This window comes from Equus przewalskii, chromosome 13, assembly GCF_037783145.1.
Source record: "Equus przewalskii isolate Varuska chromosome 13, EquPr2, whole genome shotgun sequence".
In the NCBI taxonomy this organism is placed as follows: Eukaryota; Metazoa; Chordata; class Mammalia; order Perissodactyla; family Equidae; genus Equus; species Equus przewalskii.
Genome location: NC_091843.1, coordinates 39,390,905 through 39,413,152, shown reverse-complemented (window position 1 = coordinate 39,413,152; position 22,248 = coordinate 39,390,905). Strand labels below are relative to the sequence as shown.

Below are 22,248 nucleotides of genomic sequence, written 5' to 3'. Positions count from 1 at the left end.
TCTATGTGTTTATGTGCTTTTCATCTATCTCCTCCAACTGGAACATATGTGCCATGAAAACTAGGGCCTTGTCTGTCCTGTATCCCCATTGCTGTATCCCCAGAGTCTAGGATAGTGACTGGCAGGTACATAGTAGGTACTCAGTGAATGCTATTCAATAAACTGAATGCATTGGATGGAGGATAAGGTCCCAATGGGAAGCGGACAGGAAGCTGCACGAGGGAAGGAGTGTTTCCTCCAGGGAGGACTCTCAGTTCACACCATCTCTTGCCTGGTTGACGGGAAAAAGTAAAGCTAAATAAAATGACAAAGCAGTATCTGGTTAAATGCCAAATGAATGATGTGGACAATGATAGCTGTAAAAATCCTGCAGAAGGAGAGGATCAGTGTGGGCAGGGGTCCTTTGGGGAGGCTTCCTAGAGACGTTGGAGACTTCGTGGTGGATAAAGTTTAAAGAGCCAGAGGGAGGGACGAGAGTTGTCCTGTGAGACTGACCAGCTTCCACTCTCCACAGCTTTCCTTGGAAGATAAAGGAGCTAAAGGCAGTAAGGACCAAATCAGTAGGCAAGCTGTCCCTGGTGGGTGGCCAAAGGAGGAATGTCTCATCACCAAGGGGTATTTTCTTAGAGGGTCCCCGGCTCCAGGACTGGGTTTTTCCAGGAGTTCTGTAGCCATATGTGGCTGTAGGGCAAGTGTGTGCTCGAGACTCTCAGAGGGAACTTTCTTCTCTCTGGAGCTAGGAGGCTGGTGGTGCCTGGGCTGGTGGTGGGGGCAGTGCTTAGCTGGGATCTGCCACACAGAGCCTTAGTTTCTTAGTGGCAGTGGCAGCCAAAGAGCCAAAGCCTGCTAGGGCATGGCCACTGATGGGACCTGACTGTGGTATTCTCAGCAGAGAGGATAAGCATGGACAACCCTCCGGAGACGAACCCTCTGGGAACAAGGAGAGCCCACAGTGGTGAGGATGGGTATTAGGAGTGCTAACGCAGGGAGTCACTACACCCCTTGATTTCTGGACCCATATGTTATGGCTATGGGAAAAACAGCATCATGTATTGGTTGTGGTTTAAAACCTAAACCACATCCTATTGGAGAGCTCCTAACCTGCGGGGCGTGCTCTCAACAGGCTATAACTGAGGGTTCAGCAAGCCGTTCCAATATTCCATAAGGCCAGAGAATTCTAGGGCATATGGTATGTATCAGTTGGGGTTCAGTCAGGGAAACAGAACCATTATGAATGAAATGGGATGAAAGATTTACTATAGGAATGAAGAGCTAATGCACTTTGGGAGCTGGTGAAGAAGTCAATGGAAAGTTATTTTCTCTGCATCTCATGATGGGCCTGAAGTTGCCATAGGTCACAGAACTGGCAGTCAGGAAGAAAAACTGGACATGAAGTAGGGAGAACAAGGACAATTGAACCTGCCTGTGATGGTTAATTTTATATGTCAACTTGGCTATGCTACAGTAGCCAGTTATTTAATCAGTCACTAATCTAGATGTGGTTAACATCTGCAATCAGTTGACTTTAAGTAAAGGATTACCCGTGATAATGTGGGTGGGCCTCGTCCAATCAGTTGAAGTCCATAAAAGCAAAACTGAGGTTTCCCAGAGAGGAAGAAATTCTGCCTCAAGACTGCAGCATCCAATCCTGTCTGAGTTTCCAGTTTTCCCAACAGACTGCGGGAACTCAGCCTGCCCCACTCCTGCATATATTCCTAGCAGCGTTGAGCACAGGGCTTGGCCCAGAGTGAATGTTCGATAAATATTTCCTGTCTGGAAACGACAACCATCTGTCGGAGTTGGTGTGAACAGAGCTCTGCCTTGGGGCAGGGGCGGAAGCTGAGGGACTGAGGAGGGCCCTTCCTGCCCTTAGATCCTATGACAGTGAGCGGGAAGCTCTCCAGCTTAAGAATAGGTTGTTGGGAGACAAAGTGGGAAAGGAATCTGAGATCTATAAAGTAAAAATGAAAATTTAGGAGGAGTGCTGGAAGAGATGCAGCTTAGGGGAGAGATTCTGATGCTCAGCTTTGCTGGCGTGCTTGCTGCAGGTGAGGATCACGTTGGCTGTTCTGAGAGCTTTCCATAGCTGATCACCCTCAGCCACCCCGTGAGATCAGTGCTATTGTGATCTCGTCTCACAGATGGGAAGAGGAAGGAACAAAGAGGGTAAGTAGCTGGGAAAGGATTCATTTCATCCCCTGGGTGCTCCTTCTCCAGGCCATCCCCTCAGGCAAAGGGAAGTGGCCCCTTTGTCTATCTTATCTAATTCCAGCCCAGATCTTCACTAGTATCTTCCCAAGTTTGCCAAGAAAATCCCACAAGGCTGCATAAGTTTCCTGCCCCTCTGGGACCCACGCTGCGCTCTCCATCAGCCCTGGTGGTCTCCAGTGCCGGGACACATTTCTGTGCGTCTTTACATTCAGACGGCAGAGCTGGCTTTGTGGCCACATGTGCGATTCATAAAGTTTGCATTTTCACAGGACTTGGTTTCCAGAGCATTTGGCTTGAGCTCTACAACCTTTCAAGAATTTCAGGCTAGAAATGCCGTCCACAGATTGCTCAGCTCCATACATCCTTCCCACGGCTGTGAAGTTTGGCACGGGTGTTCCACTATTGCTCCGGGATTGGATTTTGGAGTTTTATTTTATTAATATTCTTTTCTGCAAGGATTTGGGGGGGGGGGGTGATCTGGACCAACACTGGTTTCCAGGTCCATCGTTCCTCCCCTCTAACATCCACGTTTGGCCTCTTTCTGTCATTTTTCACCCCGTTAGCCACGTTGACTCATGTCTTCTACATCCTGAGGGCTGCTCTTTGTGCAGTGCATGGAAATAAGTGTGAATATAGGTGAAGGAATATGTTTATAGTCTATAAATTTGCAAATTTACCATAAATTTGCAACCACATTAATTGGGTTTAAGAAGTATGTTTACGTTAATTTTCTTCTAAATCAAAATAGTTGTGACTTCAAGGTCAGCGCCTTGTGTTGTGGGATTTGATCTTGGTCACACTGGGGCTCCTGCCTTGACTGCCCCCCATCCTGTGCGCTGGTCCACAGCTATATTGGGCTCCTTGTCCAAGACCGCGAGGTCTGGGTTGGGCAGTGTTGCTACTCTGTGTCCTTCTTGGGCATCAGATTTTTGTTAATGCTGAGACCACTGGGTCCCGGGTCCTGCCTCCCCACATGGCTGTTTCTCTCAGAGGTCCACTGTCTCCCTGCCATCCTCCCAGGACACTGGACCTCACCAGTTATGGAGCCCCTGGGCCACCATTTTCTTCTAGTCGTGAGGACTCTCCCCTCTCTGTTATAGGTTGTGTTGCGTCCCCTCCAAAATAGATACATTGAAATCCAGTCCCTCAGAATGTGACCTTATTTGGAAATAGGGTCATTGCAGATGTCATTAGTTAAATTAAGCTGAAATTATACTGAAATAGGGTGGGCCCCTAATCCTGATGTCCTCATACGAAGACAAGAAGAGACGTGGAGACACACGGGGAGAAAGTCATGTGACGACAAAGGCAGAGGCTGGAGTTATGCAGCTGCTAGCCGAGGAAGGCCAGAGATCACCATTGCCAGCAACCACCAGCAGCCAGGAAGAGGCAAGGCAGGACCTCCCTGCAGGCATCGGAAGGAGCTTGGTCCTGCCGACACCTTGATTTCAGACTTCTGGCCTCCAGGACTGTGAGACAATACATTTCCATTGTTTTAAGCTGCCCAGTTTGTGGCACTTTGTTTCAGCAGCCCTAGGAAAGTAATATGCCCTCCACTTCAGGGCAGCAACTTTGCTGTCCTTCAAACACGCGTCCACATCCACCCTCCGGGAGGGTCCAGGATAACCCCTCCGCGGTGGGCATTTGGACTCATTCGGTGGTGGATGCCCGTTTCAGAGCGTGAGCGTTGCAAAGGTGATGCTGAGACTAGCCACTTTCCTTCCATGGACCAGTCCTGTTATTTAGTTCTGTCACTATTCAGGTCTAAGCAAATTTACATCATATGAGCCAGTGTCCAGGGCTAGTTAAAGTTTGGAGCTAACACGCAAACGCATGAATTTTCCTTTCAGTTTACTCCTCCACTGTGGAGACCAAGCTGAGACCCAGGTTTGATCAAAGATATTTCTCGGAATGCTGATGGAGCAGGGCTCTCTGTGGGAAATGACGGACTTGTGAAAGTCAAATGGTTGTGAAATGCAAACTCTTTCATATCTGTATGGCACATGGCAGCCATAATCAGAGCATGAGTTGTGGGATAAAGAAAGCCACCTGTCAGCTCCTTGTCCTTTGTATATCCAGAGAACAGTGTTGGGATATTGTTTCAGCTAGCCTTGGGCTCTGTGGGTACTGAGGGTGTAGCTCTGAGTTCTAGTCTTTCTCTCCTTGGTGCTCGTTCCAAAAAGTCTCAGCCTTGCATTTCTCACTCACGATCTCTCAACCACCCTCAGCATTCAGGCTCCATGTCTGACTGCCCCTCCTGGTCTTTAGCAACTTGATCAAAGGCCTTGGTTCTCACTCAGGCCTTGGAGACAGACGGCTTTCTTATGGGCTTCAGCTTGTAAGGACTTAGCCCTGGGCTGTTCCTGCTCTGTGAACTGGGGTGAACATAGGGAAGGCATAGGCTGAGAAGAGACAAGGTCCTAGGGCTCTGGAGGAATTTCTCCAGAATGGCCAATGGCTCACATAAGTTATGGTCAAAGAAGCTATAAGCCAGAGAAGCAGGGCCAAGCCTCAGCTCTGAGGTTCAGTCTTAGGCTGTTAGTCTTATAAGAACTGTTTATTGAGTAGATGCTATGGACCAGGGGCCATGTGCTGAGAAGAGTGACGAACAAACCAGATTGAAATTCCTGCCCTCCCACGTTTACGTTCAAGTGGATCGCAACAAGAGAATGGGCAGGAAGGCATGGTGGGAGGTCCTATGCTGGAAGCATTAGAAATGAACTGGGACATGGGGCACTCCGGGACAAGACCAGTGATTAGCACAGAGGCTGTGCAGTGCCTTGTGCTGGGGGTGTGTTTCCATGGAGGACTGGTGTCAGGCCATTGGAGTGGAGTTTAAGACCCCTGTGAAGACTAGAGGGTGGCTGTGGCAGATCTCATCAGGAGGTCATCCCAATTTCTGGATGCTTCTGGTGAGGGGGATGGAATTAATAAAATCTTCAGCTAAACAGCATCTTCCCATGAGATCTGAAGAAAAAGGAGACAAATAAACAGAAAGAGAAGAGGTGGAAAGAAAGGCTGATAGCGACTTCCTGGCCGCCGTTGCACAGAGACCACAGCCCCCAGGTGTGGCTGAGCAGGGCCTCACCCTGGGTGCCTGGGGAATAACCACCCACACAAAGACTTGTCTTCTCAGTTGCCAGCTGCCATGAGAGCCACACGGTGGCTTCCTGGGGCCTCACATGCTGGTGTCTGTGTTGGGGTGTCTGTGACAATTCAGGTGCTGGCTTCTGGTAATGGTCAGCATGAGAAGCATCCATCACAGACTGGCGTGCAGAGTGACTGGGAGGAGGGAGTCCCTAAGTGGACTCTCAATTCTCATTTTACAGAGCTCGCTCAGCCCAGCAGGCCCTACTATGCTCTGAATGAAGAGCTGCTGTGTGTCTGGTCTGAGCTTCCTAGGGAGGAGTGTTGGCAACATCTGCCAGCTGGCTGTGGCCACAAGCAGGTTGCCATGGGCAACGGCCAGCTGGAGGGATGTGTTAGCCTGGTGAACCAACTTCCAGGGAAGCCCTCTCTTCACTTTAGGACCTTCCAGCCTTTCACAAAAATACCTAATTCAAGTGACCTGAACCAACCGTTGGCTTCAATCAGAAGTATGCGATACACAACACAAATATCACACACACACAAGCTTTGGGGTTCACCATTGGCCGTGTGTTTTTGCAGACTGTTGATTGACATTACTATATCTGCACTGATCTCAGAACCGCATGATTCCCTTCCTAAGACAATCGTAAGAGCAGGATTCTGCTTTGGCTCTTTGTTCTTCAAAGTCAACTCTAGCCAAGAGGATGCTGCAAGCCAGGAATGGTTTCCCACTTTGGAGCCCTCATATTTTGTTCTTTTTCATCAATACTGCCTTATGAGATTACTTCCTTCTAAATGACCCAGAGACAGGCTGTGTTTGTGGAAGGCACGTGTGTGTGTGTGTGTGTGTGTGTTGTAAGCTGGCCTTCTGGAACTAAGGAGAATTAAATACTGAGGCACAAATGGTTTTGTTACATAGCTGCACTTGGTATTGGTCACCTCCCCTTACTCCCCAGGCCTTTAATTGTGCATACTTTAATCAGAACACACTTCTGGTCCATATGCATAAAATTTAACTTTGGCTCGTTTAGCAAGTTTGGCTCATTTACCTAAGCTTGGTAATTTTAGCTGTGCAGAAAGCTTTTTTTTTTAAATTAAAAGCCTTTTGAGATTCACATGCAGTTGTAAGAAATAATACAGAGAGATCCTCTGCCTGGTTAACTCAGTTTCCCGCAATGACAACATCTTGCAAAACCACAGAGAATTATCACAACCAGGATATTGATGATGATACATTCGAGATATGGAGCAGTTCCATCACCACAATGACCCCACCCCGACCCAGCTCCCTCCCTAGCCCCTGGCAACCACTACTCTGTTTTCCAGTTCTACAATTTTGAAAGACATGGTTTTGATCAGGCCAATCTTGGCAAAGTTGTGTTTATTCCTCACTAGCATCCTAAGCCCTCTGCCATTTGGACAGATATAAAGTTGAAGAAGCTATTCTCCCCACTCTTCACACAGTCAGCATCGTGCTGTGGGGGCTCATAGTGCTGCTTCTACAGCCAGAGCCCCACCTGGAGGAGTTACTAGCCACGTGACCTAAGACGAGTTACTTAACCTCCATACACAAAATGGGGATGATAATAATGGGACTCAGAGAGTTGTTGAGGGATTAACTGTGCTTCTCAAGCTTTAATGTCACATGAATCACTTGGGTCCTGTTAAAATGCAGCTTCTGATTCAGCTGGTGGGGCCTGAGAGGCTGAATCTCTAACAAGCTCCCAGGTGGTGCTGATGCTGCTGGTCCACAGCCCACAGTTTGTAGCAAGGACTCAGAAGAGTGCCCGATACAGAAAAAGCACTCAAGAATCGTGGGCCATGTTGTTCCAGCGTGAGTCTGAGCTATGTCGGATAGAATCTGGAGCAGTGAGCCTGAGCATCAAAGTTCAGAGCCTGGAATGCCCCTAGCTTTGCCAGTCCCAGGGCCAGACTGGACCCCGAGAATGAGGCTGATGGTCAGCCTTAACGGAAATGGGTGAGGGAGTGTGGATGTGCCCCTGGCCCCAACTCCCTGTCCCCATCCTGTTTCCTATAGGAAGAGGCACACCCCAGGAGTCACTTGGCTCCCTCACTAGCTTCTCCTGCCTCCAGAAATGCAGCTCCTGCAGTCTGCCTCCCTTCTTCCCCTGGGCAGGCAGAAGGGGGGTGACAGAAGCAAGACCACCGTGCCCAGGTGGCTGTGAGAAGCTCTCAACTGCCAAAGGTTGACTTGCCCTTAATACGTCAGGGATAATAATGGGGATGATAGCTGTGCCCTGATAGCCCTACAGTGTGCCCTCATGGAGTCTCCAGGCCTCAGGTGGCCGTGGTTTCCAGTCCTGAGCTGGCAGCCTAGGGCAAGGTGAGCAGGCTGGAATTTTTCTGTCCAAGGAAACTCAGAATGCCATCTTCCAGACATTAAGTCCCACTGGTTGTAAAAATGCCAACAGCACATAAGTACAAAAAGTTAAAGTGTCACCCTCCTTTCCTTCCCTTCCTTCATGCTCCTCTCAAGGAGTAACCACTATCAACCGATTGGCGGGTTTCTTCTCAGTACTGTTTCTATGGGCACACAAATATATATTGTTGTAGAACCAATAATGAGTCATATCATACACATTGTCTGACAACTTCACTAGCTCTTTCCACTTCATAAATCCTGGCCCTTTGTTTCATATCCACATGGAGGCCTGCCTCATTCTCCGTACCAGCTACATCCAACAGCAGGGATACACCAGAGCACAGTAAACTGTGCTCTACTAACCGACACTTGGTTGATCTCTGAATTTTTAACCTTACAGGTTGCAGTGAACACTCTCTAGGACAGATGCCTGAAGGTGGAATTGCCAGAGCAAAGGGTAAGTGCATTTACAGTCTTGGTGTGTCGTGCCCTCCCAAAAGATCGTACCCTCTGCTAGCTGCCTTCCACTTAGAGTGCGTATGTGTCCACTGGACACATGCCTACTATTGCGGGTTATCATCAAGCTGTTCATTTTTGTTGATCTGCTGGGGGAGAGACAATGCCTCCTGCTGGTTTTAAGTTGCACTTCTCTGATTGCTAGAAAGGCTGAGCAGCCCTCCTGATGTTTGTTTGCCGTTTGCAGCTCATGAAATGGGGTTCCTAGTGGCCCCCTGGCTACCAGCTCAGCTCACCACTGAGGAGGCACCACCAAGAACGTTGCCAGAGGAGGTAAGCAGTATTTATTTGTATAATGTAAAGACTCTGCTGCAGAAGCACAGTTGCTGCAGCCCCCAGAGGGCCTGCAGCTCATGTTGGAAGAAGGAAGCTTCCGTATGACACCAGACCCTTTCTGTTCTGGTAACTGTTGATCGTCATTTTGTGTCTGGGAGGGTGCAGCTTCAGCCAGCCCGCCTGCGTCCAACAGGAGGGCCATTCATGGATCCGCATGGTCCAGTGTGATGGGGCCAATGGGAAGAGCCCCGGTTCCGGGGCCAGCAGACCCAGGTTCAAATCCTGACTCTCCCTGTGGAGGGCACGGTGACCTTCCCTCAGCTCTCCTCCTCTTCTTTGCCGTCTTGCAGCTTTCCACCTGCCTCACCCTGTCCTTAGGCCTCTCTGTACCCCGGTCTTTGTTTTTGCCAGCATCTCTGCCAGCCCCTGGGAGCACTCTTCTCCTCTGCCCTCAAAGGGAACTCGTCTGGATGTTCATATTCACGTTCCTCCCACTAGCACCCACTGGAGCAGCTTCAGTGCCGCCTCCCAGGAGAGGCAGGAGCTCTCGCCTGGGTCCCAGCTCATATCCTCTTGCCTTTGCAGAATGCCACCTGGTGCTTTGCGCCTAGGAACCTTCATGATGTCCACACCTGAATGTGTTTCTCCCCAAAGCTTCTCCTCCTGTGTGCCATGTCTTAGTAAGTGGTGTCGATTAGTCACTTGAGCCAAAGACCTCAAGAGTCAGCCCTTGGGTCCTCCATTTCTGTTGCTAGAAACTTTCCATGACTCCCGTTTGTCCACTGAATAAAATCTGGGTTCTTTGGAAATTTCCTAACTGAACTTCTTGATTTTCCTCACTGATTTCCCTGCATGTATCCTACAGTCAAGCCAAATTGGGCTACTTACAATTACTCGAATAATTATGTACTTGCTGGTCTCTGCACCTTGAGCAGGGTTTTTCAACCTCGAAACTATTGACATTTTGAGACAGATAATTCTTTGTGGTGGGGGGGCTGTCCTGTGTATTGTAGGATGTTTAGCCCCAGCCTCCCTGGCTGGCTCTACCCAGTAGCATCACCTCCCCAGTTGTGACAAAAATGTCTCCAGACACTGCCTGGTGTCCACCCTGGGAGACAAAATTGCCCCCTGTTGAGAACCACTGATGGAGAGTCATATTGTTTCATCTGTCTGGAAAGCCCTCTCTCATACCTCCCCACCTCTAATTTGTAATTTAGTGATAAATTTGAAAAAACAAATTACAGAAAGGGATATACTGTGATTGTTATATGCACAAGTGAGTGAGGACTGGAATAGAATATGCAAAGATGAGCATAGTTATGTAAGCTGTGTTTCTTTGGGGTTCTCTTGTGTGGGGCTAAAAGTGTGGCACTTTTTGCAGAACCGACCTGCATTTGGCTGTCTCCCACCTCCACCTATCATTGTAGGATTCTTGTCCCAGAAATGGTCTCTCGTGGCTTCACAAAAGGATCCCATGACGGACTAGTTGGCCCTCCCATAGAATCTGCCCTCGGCCGCAGATGCCTGTGAGGCTGAGTGATGCCCATACGTGAGGCACCAGGTCCAAGCACCGAGCTCCTCCACGAGGCACACTGATCCTTGTGGTCTCGAAGTGGCCTTGCATCTGTGGGAACTCTGTGCCATGGTCTCTGTGTTCTCTGCAGAACTGTGGAAATGTGATTCTAATGAAACTGCACTTTGTTGCTTAAACAGGTATCCAAGGAAGGCAGGGCTGGGACTCAATCCAAATGACAAATGCCACGACAGACTCATCATTCTGACCACCTTGGTGTTGTTATTGACCCAGCGTGTCATGCATGATGCTCTCCAAGAAGGCCCCTGGTGGCCTGCCCACAGCTCACCAGACATGCCTGAACATGTGTGAGTCCCAGTGGTGAGTTTGGGCCGATCTGCAATGGATACTTCACTGCAGTGGGAAGTAGGATTATGAATAACTTTATTTGAAATCAAATTTTCTTAAACATGCTTGTTATTCTTTTTTTTTAAAAGGATCAGATCCATCTTCCAGTCCAGCCTCCAAGACTTCTGAGCTTTCATTAGACCTCTCTGCTCCATATGCTGGAAGGTAGGCTCTCACTCTCCTCAGGGGCCTCCACTTTGAGGTCTCATGGAAACTTTAAAAGGCTCTGCTCTGTAGTATGGTCATTTGGGTACTTTTCTCTCCCCCTCTAATGTGTATACTCCTTGAAGACACAGAGTGCTCTAAACTCACTTGGGTGCCATCATAGTTCGGTGAAACTCCAGCTGTGTGACAGGACTCCATGAGGACATAACGTTCCTCATGTACCATGAACTGGCAACAGAGGTGAACTGTAGGTGACATGAGGTCCTTCCATGGCACATCCAGGATACTGGAATCTTTGACTTGCTCTGTCATCATTTCATTGGGATTCACTGGGACCCTGGCCAGCTCTAATGACTCCTCCATCTCAGTGTCCCATCTATAAAATGGGGGAAACAGCCCCTACTCCAGGGGTCTGGCGAGACTCTATATTTAAGTGCACTGAACCATGGAGAGCAAAACTTCCCCATTTATTAGAGGGCTATTTTCAGCAATTTGTGCATTTTAGACCAGGAAATAGTGGTGTGGTTTTTCAGTAAAATACCCCAGTGATCGCCTGTCTTCAGATATCTTTCACATAAAGAGCTCATGTTCAGGAAGAACTCAGTAGGTTGGAAGTGAGGATTGAAATCCAATTCCAGGCATTCCTGGCCTACATCCCTCTGCTCCTCAGATGTCTTCCTGTCATTTGGGGAGACTTCTGGGAGCAGGGACCAACTTACAGCCACGGCCGAAAACTGGGGCCCTTACTCCGGGACAAAGGGGTTAGGGGAAGATTCAGGAAAAGCTTTGATTTCTAATAGAAGCCTGTTGTTCAGGAAATCAGAGTGAGTTTGGGGTCAGGTGCCTTCATCATTCAGGAGCCTAGCTGAGAGTAGTGAGGGATCTGGGGATGGTAGATGCTGCTTGTTAGGAAAAGGAAACTGTTCCCTTCTCCCCACCTTGCTGATTTCAGAGCACTGAGAGTACAGAGGGTGGTGACAAGGGTGAAGGGAGGAAGGAGTTTGATGGGAAGTATAGCTCTAATGTCTCACTTATCCAGAGTTATGGCAATAAGATTTACCATGAGTGGATTTCCCAGAGTATAGAATATCAGCCCTGTGAGCAGATTTTGAAAAAGTGTAGTCATTTGGGAAGGAAATCTTTCTCATAGGTATTGTGCCTTGTCTGACTCCCTAAGGGGAGTATGTGGAACAGCATTTTGCTTCTTCTGTCTTTCAGCTTTATGGCCCATCACCTGCACCCTGAGCTTTAGCTGGTCTCATGGGTTCTGAAACTTAGCCCACACCTTTTCATCTCAGAGCCTCAGTGCCCTTGTCTCCACATGTCGGCATCCTATGCGTCGTCAGCTCTGTATCCTCCCGAAAGCATTGTTTGGCATCTAGCACACACAGTAAGTGCCAAATAAACATCTTAGAATGAACAATGGAGGGCCGTGAAAAGCCCTGTCGTTTTAAAGTTCTGTCCAGTTGGCAAAGCACATTCATTGTCATTTTTGAAACAGTAATGTCCTCAGGGCCATCCAGGAGGGGGAAGTCCTGTTCCTGGCTTCCCTCACTCTACAAACATTTCATCACCTCCTCCTTTGTCCTAACATGATGCCAGGCACCAGAGGCAGAGAGACAAGTCAAACCTGGTCCCTCCCCTCCAGGAGCTCACGATCTAAAATTAAGATAAAGAAAGTGGACACAATTCAATGTGGCAAGTGCCCTGCTGAGGCCTGTCCCCCATGCCAAGGAGACTAGAGAAGAGCGTGGCTCCCCTACACTTCATAACCTAAGACAAAGGTATTTTTAAAATTCTCTCTGATTTCCATCATCCTCTCTTTTCTGTCACTTCTTGATATACCTGGTCCACCTACTTCTTACCATTTCTCCTCCCCTCTTCTAATCTGCTGTTTCTAATCGACTCATTTCTAGGAAATTGGTTGAACTTGTATCCTTTCTTTACAGCAGTGGGTTTCAGCTCTGCCTGGCTGCACATTATAGGCACCCGGGAATCCATTTAATCCCCATCCTGCCTCCCAAGCTCAGAGATTCTGAACTAATTAGTCCGACTCGGTCCCAGTCTCCTAGCTGATGCTGACATGCAGCCAGAGTTTAGAACTGTTTTATGGGCAATTCTAAATCCATAGATTCTGACAAGCCTTGGGGATGGCCCTAGTCTCACCTGTGGAATTAAGTGCATGGGCTTTATGACTACTCTTTCCTAAGCACAGAATCTATTTTTAAATCTCTGGGGTGTGAAGACACAGTCCTGGCCTCTCTGCAGGTTGTAGCAGCCAGTGGAAGAGTCAAACAGTAGAGCAGCCCAGGGCCAAGAAATGGCCCCGTCCACACTCCGAGATGTCTTAACACCTCACAAGCAGTCCTGATGGTGGTGGGGGTAATTCCTAATCAGGTGTTTAAAATCTCAGCTAATCAGTGTTGGTGTTAACAAGGGGCCAGAGATTTTATCATAATGGCCAAATCATCCAAACTCAGGAGTCTATAAACTGGAAAGCTTCAAGACTTATGGTTTGGAAACTGAATATGAGCTATTTATACAGCCAGAAAAGTTCAATGTAACCTGACATCTGTGAAATATTTCTAAGAGGGCAAAGTTACCGAGGTAGTGACAATCTGCCACCTTCTAATTTCTGAAATATCTTCTCCCCAAAATCAGCCTAGTTAGCCTCTGGCTATATGCAGCTGTCAGTGATGGGAGTCCCTAAGCAGCCATCTGGTGCTATTTGGCATCCTGGTAGAAGATTATTTCAGTCACTTGGCAATCATTTATTGAGCACCTACTATGGGCCTGGCAGAGAGGAACGCGGACATGGATAAACACACATGTCATCCTGGAGGCACTTGCTGTACAAGTACATTTTCTCGTGTATAAAGAGTGAAATCACGACCCAGGAGATCACTAACAGCTGCCGCGTCCACCGCACAGGCTCACAGAGCAGCAACAAGGGCTGAAGAAGTCAACAAGGCAGGAAGTGCTTCAGGGCTCTGTTCCCTGAGCCTGACACACGGGGCAATTGGCATGCCTCTCTTGCTTTCACCCAGGAATAGGTAATGTGAAGATTAAACAGAGCAATTTAATCCAACAGGTAGGTAACAAGCATCAGCTCTGTGAGAGGGGAGGCGGAGGTGAAATACTCATGGTCTGTGACCTGAAGGAAGTCACGGCTTGGGGATGGAGGGATGGCAAGTGCTTGGGTTAGTCTAATACAATAATAATAATTAAATATATATAATTCAATAATAATTCAATTCCAATTCAATATAGTAGTAATAATAATAATGGCAGCTACCCTTTGGTGACCGCTTGCTGTGGGCCAGGCACAGTGGTAAATTCTTATCATACACATATATCACACCCATTCTCTGATGTCCTTGCACTTGTCATTGTCAATTTACCTTTGAGAAAGCTGAGGCTGTGACAGGATCTCACAACCTATATGGAACCTTCCTGAGATCCAAATCCAGGTCTACTTTCTCCACAGCCTGGGCTCTCAACCTCTGTCATGCATCCTAAGAAGAGAGGCATAGAGCAGACCCTCTGGGGATGGAGGGGGCAGAGGACACCTCTGGATAGGGGCTGGATTGGGTTCTCCCAGGAGCAGCCCCTGAGATGGGGACTTGAGGACAAGTAGCTTGTTGGGAGGTGATCCTAGGAACACTGGTAGGGAGTAGGGACGTGAGACAGAAGGGAAGGGAAGAACACCAGTCAGGGTACATAATTGAGAAGTTCATCCTGTCGGCAACTGGATGTCAGTCCTACTGGTGCACTCAGATGATGCAGACTATGCCTCAGAGTTCTCTTCCCTGAGCGGTGAAGAAGTGGGGATATTTATCCCCATGCCACCACCTGTCATTCATTGAGGGCGGCTTCTAGGGGCATGAACTCTCAGGTACTCTGGCTCCCAGCAGAAAAGGGCCCCAGCAGGGAGCATCAGTGTTCTCAGTGAACAGCCTCATGCATGGAGGTGCATGCACAGCTCTGGGCCTGTCTCTGGCTGTGGCCCCTGGAGGCCCAGGGATGCAGGATGCAATGCAAGTCCTGCCCTCACCTACACTGGGGAGGCAGCGTGTTGTGCTTGAGCCTGGAGACCCACACCACTAACTCCTCTTCTGAATTAGAGGTCTCTGGGCTCCACAGGGCTGAGTTCAAGTGCGCCAGAGAGGAACTTCCAACCCGTAAATGGGCATCGGTACTTTGCAAGCCTTCCTTTGATAACCAGAATGATGTTCCAGCAATTTGGAGATCAGTGATCTGGGAGTTTGTTAGTAAGCCAGCGTAGAAGCCTTTGTAGACGAGTTTTACAGGCCGTGCTGGATTTCAGGGTAGTGGACCTGGATTTGAGTATCAGCTTTGGTAATGTCAACCAGGCCAGTCTTTCTGGGTTCTTATTGACTGGCTAACCTGCAGTATCCCATCTCATCCAGCGTACTCTCTGGGGAACATGGGTCAAATGACCCATTGTTTGAGCTCTTCCGAAGTTCGTGAATAGAGCTGCTGCCAGGAGGCCTCCTGAGCTGGGTCCCAGACGCCGCATTGCAGTCCTTTCCAGGGATGGATGCAGAGTGGTGGAAAGGAGCTTGGGCTTGGCAGCCAGGGGCCCTGATGGAGTCCTGCTCTGCTGTTTACTGGCTGTATTGCTCTAGGCAGATCACTTAGTCATTCTGACCCTCAGTTCCCCCATTCATAGGGTGGGGATAAAAATACTCAATTCTTCGGAGTCTCGTGAGAAGTAAGTCAGATAGTGCGCGCACAATGCTTTGAACGGTGTGCAGTAAAAAGCAAGGACTCGGTAAATGTTATTTCTTAATAACACTTTGTCCTGACAGGGATCCCACTCGCTGGAGGCAGGAGGGAGCGCTCAGGTGCTCTGTGAGCCACCTGGAAGAAGTCCTGACGTCATGGCAGCAAATGCTCTTTGCTTGTCTCTGTGTTTGTCAGGCTTTGTTCTCTTCCACGATTAGACATATCAGGTTCAAAAGAGACATTGTCTCACACTAGTGAATAGTTTAATAGCCTCCCTCCAAAGATGCGGGAGACTTTATCAGCTTCTTAAAATGTTGATGACGTCTCAGAGAGAGAGTGTTAGGGAGCCACTCCTAAATAAATCATTCATCCTGCCATACCTGAGCCCCACCCTAGGCTGGGAGGTGGGAGCCTGTGGCCCCGGCACAGTGGACTGGCTTGGGGGTCAGTCAGGGGGCACATGCTGTGGGTGCCCATGGGCTGGCCCCTAACCAGCTGTGCCAGGAAAGATGAAAAACCTGACTCGAATATCAGAGGGTAGAATAGGGCTTAAGGAGCTAGAGAAAGGAAAAGTCATGCCTTTCAAACTGGGGCTCAAGCTTGCAACTCAAAGGTGTGTTCAGACAGGCCTTGGGTCAGGCCAGAGGATGCCAGGCAGGCCAGCTCTGGAGCTGGGAGGCTGGTGGTCACCGAGGAGTTGGTGGATACTGCGCCCTCGCCTTCCCTCTCTAGAAGTCCTGCTTGCCAAACTTGGTGACCTTGGCTGAGTCCCTCCTGGCTTGGTGTCAGCCTCTGGGCTTGAGCAGCATCGAGTTCCATTTCCCTGTCTGGTTTGGGGTGCAGACCACTTAAGTCAGTGTTCTATGTGTGAGCGGCTCCTCTTTTGTTTTCCCAAGGAAATCCAACCAACACTCTCTTTCTTTTATCCCTGAATGCATATTCCAGCTGTCTGATGTTGGGGGCAGACCCGTTAGGTGACAGAGGACCCCTGCTCCCATCTCGGGGGGTCAAGGGGAGCCCTGCCCCGTCAGCATTTGATGAGATCTGACACTTTCTCACTTTCCCTGCAGGAGGGCAGCAGCCTATGGAGGAAGCAGAACTTATTTAGAAGAAAGAAGTTTCCAAAAAATCGAGAACAGTATCAGAGGCTTTTAACAAACACAACTGGATTTCATATTTATTCTGCTTTCATAATAGGATTTGACCTATTCTGAAATGAACTATTTTTTTAAATTATCCGCCAGATCTCACAACAGAAGGCATTAGGTTTTTTTCTCCCTCAAATCAACATTTCAATTTTAGAGACACAGTTAAAAGAAAATCACTGAGACTAAGGTATCTAGCATTTCGAGATGAAACAGTGAAACTTTAAAATGGGGAAGTTCACCAGGCCAGCCCCCCATCCCTGGTTTGGCCAATTTGTAGGAAGTGACCTTCTCAGAAGGATTGGAAGTCTGAGCAAAGCCAACCACTAGCTTCCAAATTGATTTTCAAACCAAAATTGGAACAGTTCTCAAATGCTCCTGGGATTTGGGACTATTAATACCGAAGAACAATAAGAAGGAAAAAGTGAGTGTGTAAGAGGTGATTTATGACCCAGAGGAAGTTGCAAGCTCGGAAACTTGTATGCAACCCAATCACAGACCCCTCTGGAGAGGTTCCAGGGAAGAGATGGAGAATGTAAAGGGAGAGCATTTCCGAGGGATATTAAAGCTTATAAAAGGAGGTAGTGTGGGCTTTGGGCCTGAAATGAGCGAGCGAGGAGCTGACCATGTTGAACTTCTCATAACCACAGCAGGTTTCTGTGCAGCTGTCATCGGCGCCTGAGACACCCCACGAGCCTTTCCTTGTATTTATTTCTTACTATTAGTTCATCACCGAGCAGGTTAAATGGCAGGAAGAGTCTCCCCATCAGAGTGTGGGACTGTGACTGCTGCTGCCTAAACCTGTGGTCTGTCTCGGGTGTCACGTTCTCGGGTGTCAAGGCTGTGGCTCCAGCTGCTAACCCGTAAGACCAGCCATGGCCAAGGTGCAGTGGCGGTGCACAGGACAGCGAGGTCGGGCCCCCAGAGCCCGCCCAGGTGTTCGGGGATTGGACACCTAACCTCGCCTTGGTTTTCATAGTTCGTGTGAAAGTTATTTATTATTATTTATAGCTTTATTGAGGTAGACTTGATATACAATAAATTACACATATTTAAAGTGTGCTGCTTGCACACGTTATACATGTGTATGTCTACAGACATGTGCATATACATATGTGTCTTTACTTGAAGGACTAGAGAATCAGATAATCCATACAATGTTTTGGCTGTGTGCAGGGCATTCCTGTGGGATGTCCACCAATCACATTTCTTGGGAGTAACAAAAACAAGAGGAGGAAAGTCTGCTGAGATGGGCTTCCAGCTATCAATCCTTGAGAGACAAGAGGTGGGACCAATTGCAAATAGACCCAAATTCCCCAAATGGCCAGGAAAATGTCTCTTTCTAAAAATGAGTAGCAGGTAATAATCCAGTCTAGGAAGTCAAAACAATACCTTGCACTCGTGCAGTTTTTTTATAGTTTTAAAAATGTTACACTACCAGGATTTCACTGTGGAGGTACAATATATCTGAGTTGTTGTTATGATTATTACTAGTCATCATTTACCAATTCTGCTTCTTGGACATCATTCTATGGCTAAATGGGAGAGGGTAGAAGGGATTCATGTCACTGGAGGGCTGTGGCTGTTTCTAAGACTGGAAGTCCCACTGAGGAAGCCTCTGAAGTGTTGACCAGACGACTTTTCACTGTTAACACTACTTCCACTCACAGCATCCACCTCAACCCTCCGCTGCCCAGACTGCGCCTCCAGATAACGCACATGGCTGCCAGCAGAATGATAATGGAGAAAATACTGTGTGTTTAATCAGTATCATCCAAGGAATGGGGTGGGAGGAGGGCAGGGGTGCAGAAAGGTCTGGGAATGGGGAGAGATCTAGTATATGGAGAAGAGTCAAGCCTCATAAAGGCATTTTATGGTGTGGCTAGGACCAGAATTGTTGGCATCACGTGTTTACTGGTCCCCCAGGCTCTGCAAGAACTGGGAAGTGCCTCCACTCCCAATCTCCCCTTTTGCCAACTGCATTCTTGCTGACTTAGCAGTTCTTCAGAAAGTCACCTCTGCTCTCACTTGGAATGTTTAAGTTCGATATTCATAAACGGGATGAGGAAGAAACTTCTAAAATCAAGGGCTTGGCTCGTTGTGGAGGCAAAAGTTCTGTTTGGAGGGAGCATCTGGAAAAGCACCCCCTCAAGTATGTGTTGAATCGCTGGGTGGTCGGCAGCGCCAAGGCAGGGCGAGGCCAGGCTTTCCGATGTCTTCCCAGAAACGGCCTGGCGGGAAGGTCAGCTCCTTCCTCATCAAACTCCTCCTGACCAGAGGGCAGATACCACCCTGCACTTTGCGGTCCTCCACACTGAATGGGGTGAGCACGGAGGCCCGAGGTTCTGCAGTGACTTCTGCACTTTGGAAACAACGTGGAGCGCACAAGTAGGGGTGCCCTGCAAGAATCACTTCTCTTTCACGGCCCGGCTTGGGTCCAGGATGTCTCAGTGGGTTTGAAACGAACAAGAAGTAACACCCTTCCTGCAATGTCAACAAGCCAGAGGGTGACCTTGAATGCTCCGGTTTTAGTGCTGTGACCTAGGACGTCAGCCTGGCAGAGGCTTCGTGCTGAATGCTGGTGATTCTCTAATGGCTGGAAGAGACCGGTTAGGTTTTATTAAACATCCTCTGCCTTCACTTTTTAAGGGCATTGTTACTTTATTTATTTTGCCAATAGGTAACATATGCTCATGATACAAATTTCAAAAACACCGAAAGGGAAAACCACGGGAATTCTTCCTTCTTCTCCTGACCCCCTCTCCCCCAGTTCTCCTTCCCAGAGTAAACCGATATTTCAGATTCTTGCATGTCCTTCTAGAGGTGTTTTTTTGCACAATTGAGCAAATATGTAAATAGATAATCCTTTTGTTTACCTCCCCGCTCTGCCCAAAACAGTAGCGGTAGCAGGCTGGTTCTACAGAAACAGACTCTGAGATGGAGATCTCAGGGCAGGAAGTTAACTGGGGAGTGCGCTGGGGCCAACATCTGTGAGGGGGAGAGGGAAGCAGGACTGCGCAGAGGGAGGAATTAAACTGGGATGCAATACAGCTGAGGCCTCAGCCAGCCCCACGGGGAGCTCTGGAGCTGGGATGCCCTTCAGAGTTGCCCCAAATTGGGCTAAGGGGAGCAGGCCTCTGATCCATCATTGTATGTGGGTGTAATCTTTGGTGAGGCAGCTCTCTTCAGCCCTGGGCAGCCCCTGGAGAGGGACTTGGGGACACTCCAACACTGTCGGCAGCCAGGGGATCTGGATGGAGCTGGCACAGCATCCACTCCAGCAGCATATGACGCACATTGCTCTATACATGCATTTTTTCACTTTACAGTAGATCTTGAAGATTGTTCCACATCGGTACATGAATAACTTCCTTCTTCAATTTTTAGTGGCTGCAGAGCGTTCCATTGTGTGAGGATAGCATAAGTTACTTAGTTCCCTCTGGATGGACATTTAGTTTGTTAGCAGTCTTTTGCAATTACATCCAATTCCTTAGTGTAGATTTGTCTCTTCACACACTTGCAAGTATATCTTATAGTCAAATTGCAGGGTCCAAGAATATGTGCACTTTTAATTTTGGACAATACTATCTAGTGCCATCCAGTCAGGCTACATGTGTTTACACTCCCACCAACAATGTATGAGCTTGTCTGTTTCCCCAACTCTTGCCAACACTATGTTATTCCACTTTTTTATTTTTCCTAATCGGAAAGATTAAAAATGGTATCTCATGGTAGTTTCAGTTTGCATTTCTATTTTTATGACTGAGATTAAGTATCTTTTTGTCATGTTTAAAAGTAATTTGCATCTCCTTTTTTGGTTATAGCCTTTGATTTATTTTTAGTTGTTGGCCATTTTCTTGTTGATTTGTAGAAACTCTTTATATACCATGAAAATTAGACCTTTGTAATGTAAATAGACAAATTCACCCTTTAACTAACTTTGGCAGACACAAAACACTGTTCTGTATTTAGGGACCTTTTAAGGAGTAGGTTCTGTGGCATCTCTGGGTCCTGTGCATGACCTATGTTTTTCCATCCACTACTGAATCTTCATGCTGAGGATGAAGCCAGTCCCAGCTCATCAGCCCTCAGCAGGGCGTGTCCTACTTTGGCAACACAATAAGTTCTGCAGTTTCCCTGGGAATTTTCAAACTGGGCTTGGTTTAGTGTGATCCTGAGCTTCTCTGTGGCCTCCACAGTCCCTGTTCAGTCCCAGCATAGCGGTCCCACCTGTCTCGCATCTTTCTGTCTCTTGGGTGACTGCCCCTGGAGCTGTAACACGTTCTGTGACTTGGTCCCTATGAGGACAGAGCGAGTTGAACTTGGGTGGAGCTTCTTATGGAGTGCTCTATTTATTTTCATGGGCGTGGGAGTTGGACAGACCTGGGTTCAAATCTTCCCTTTGTCACTTAACCACGTCGTCTTGCTATTTAGCTTCTTTAAGGTAAAATTTCTCACCTATACAGTAGAGAAAATAATAGGTATCTCTATGGGTCACTGAGAGGATTAGATGTGATAATGTCTAAACTACTCAATTTGGCATACAAGCTGCCTCTCTTTACCCCTTCAGCCTCCCCTCTGCCCAGTTTCTCCTTGCTGCTTGCACTCCAGTCACACTGAGTGTCTTTCAGTTCCTGGATAGCCAGGCTCATGCTAATGCCAATTTATCCTGCAAGTTTCAGAGTAGTCTCCTCTTTAGGGAAGCCTTTCTGGCTCCCCTGCTCCCCGGAATGATATAGTTGCCCCTTCCATATTCAACTCTGGCATGCTGGATTATAGCACTTCTCATACTTATCATTTCCTGTCCACCTGTCTTCCCTCATTAGACTGAGAGCACCATGAGGACAGGGCCACTGGATCTCACTTCTGGGCCCATATATATCCAGCAGGCACTCAGCAAAGCTTTACAGGAGGACAGCTGGATCAGTTAGATGGACAGTTGAATGGAAAAATGGAGGGATGGGAGGATGGATAGATGGATGGATGGGTAGATGAGTGGGTGGGTAGATGGATGGATGATGGATGGTTGGGTGGATGGGTGGAGGGAGGGGTAGATGGGTGTATACATGGGTAGATGGGTAGGTGGTGGTGAATAGATGGATGATCGATGATGGATGGATGATGGGTAGCTGGATGGGTGGATGGATAGGTGAATGGATAGATGAGCTGCCTGGGGTGTCATCTGATGCTCTGGGAAGGGCTTCATTGATTTCTGAAGGCTCTAACTTGCTAATTTCAAAGAAGGAGAAAGGATTTTCCACAGAACAGTCGAAACCTGACAAGAACAGCCTCTTTTCAGCAGAACTCAGGCCTTGATACCTTTTTTTAATCCACTAAGAAAGCATGGCTGATTGGCTTGGCTTACCCAGGCTCTCCATACCCAAAGCAGGTGAAGCTGTGTGCTATTTTGAGGCTCAGTGTCCTTACTCTGTCAGTAGAGAGCCCTCAGGGAGCCAGGGAGGATGACTGACATTAAAGAATCTTATTTACTCTTCTGAAAACTTATTTACAGATTGAGTGAAAAGGTGAGCAATTTACTACCTACATATTTTGAAAATCATTAGGTATGCTTTTCTATAAAAGCCAGTCATTACCTACCAAAAGATTAATCCTCAAAGGTTTTACAGTAGCACTCAGAGCTATAGTACTTATACAGGGAAAGTCTTCATTTCCTGCCAACTTGAGGAACACGGCGCTCCAGGTGAGTGAGATTTATGTATAACCGAGGCTTGGTCTTTAAATACTCATTTTATTTTTCCAACACAACTGTTATTTCAAAGCATTTTTGAAAT

General features: G+C 47.9%; 2 long non-coding RNA genes across 3 annotated transcripts; both read left to right on the top strand.

Annotated features, from left to right (window-relative positions):
• The first annotated feature begins 1,878 nt into the window (after nt 1-1,878).
• On the top strand, nt 1,879-11,952 carry LOC139075311 (uncharacterized). Of its 2 annotated transcripts, XR_011525571.1 has the most exons (6): nt 1,879-2,166; nt 8,085-8,141; nt 8,388-8,473; nt 10,190-10,370; nt 10,487-10,562; nt 11,781-11,952. It is a non-coding gene; the product is annotated as an uncharacterized lncRNA (long non-coding RNA). The 2 variants fall into 2 exon arrangements; XR_011525570.1 differs by lacking the exon at nt 1,879-2,166 and having other exon boundaries at nt 8,026-8,141.
• A 199-nt stretch (nt 11,953-12,151) lies between these two features.
• LOC139075310 (uncharacterized) lies at nt 12,152-20,190 on the top strand. The gene is made up of 2 exons (XR_011525569.1): nt 12,152-12,346; nt 16,382-20,190. It is a non-coding gene; the product is annotated as an uncharacterized lncRNA (long non-coding RNA).
• Nucleotides 20,191-22,248: the final 2,058 nt, after the last annotated feature.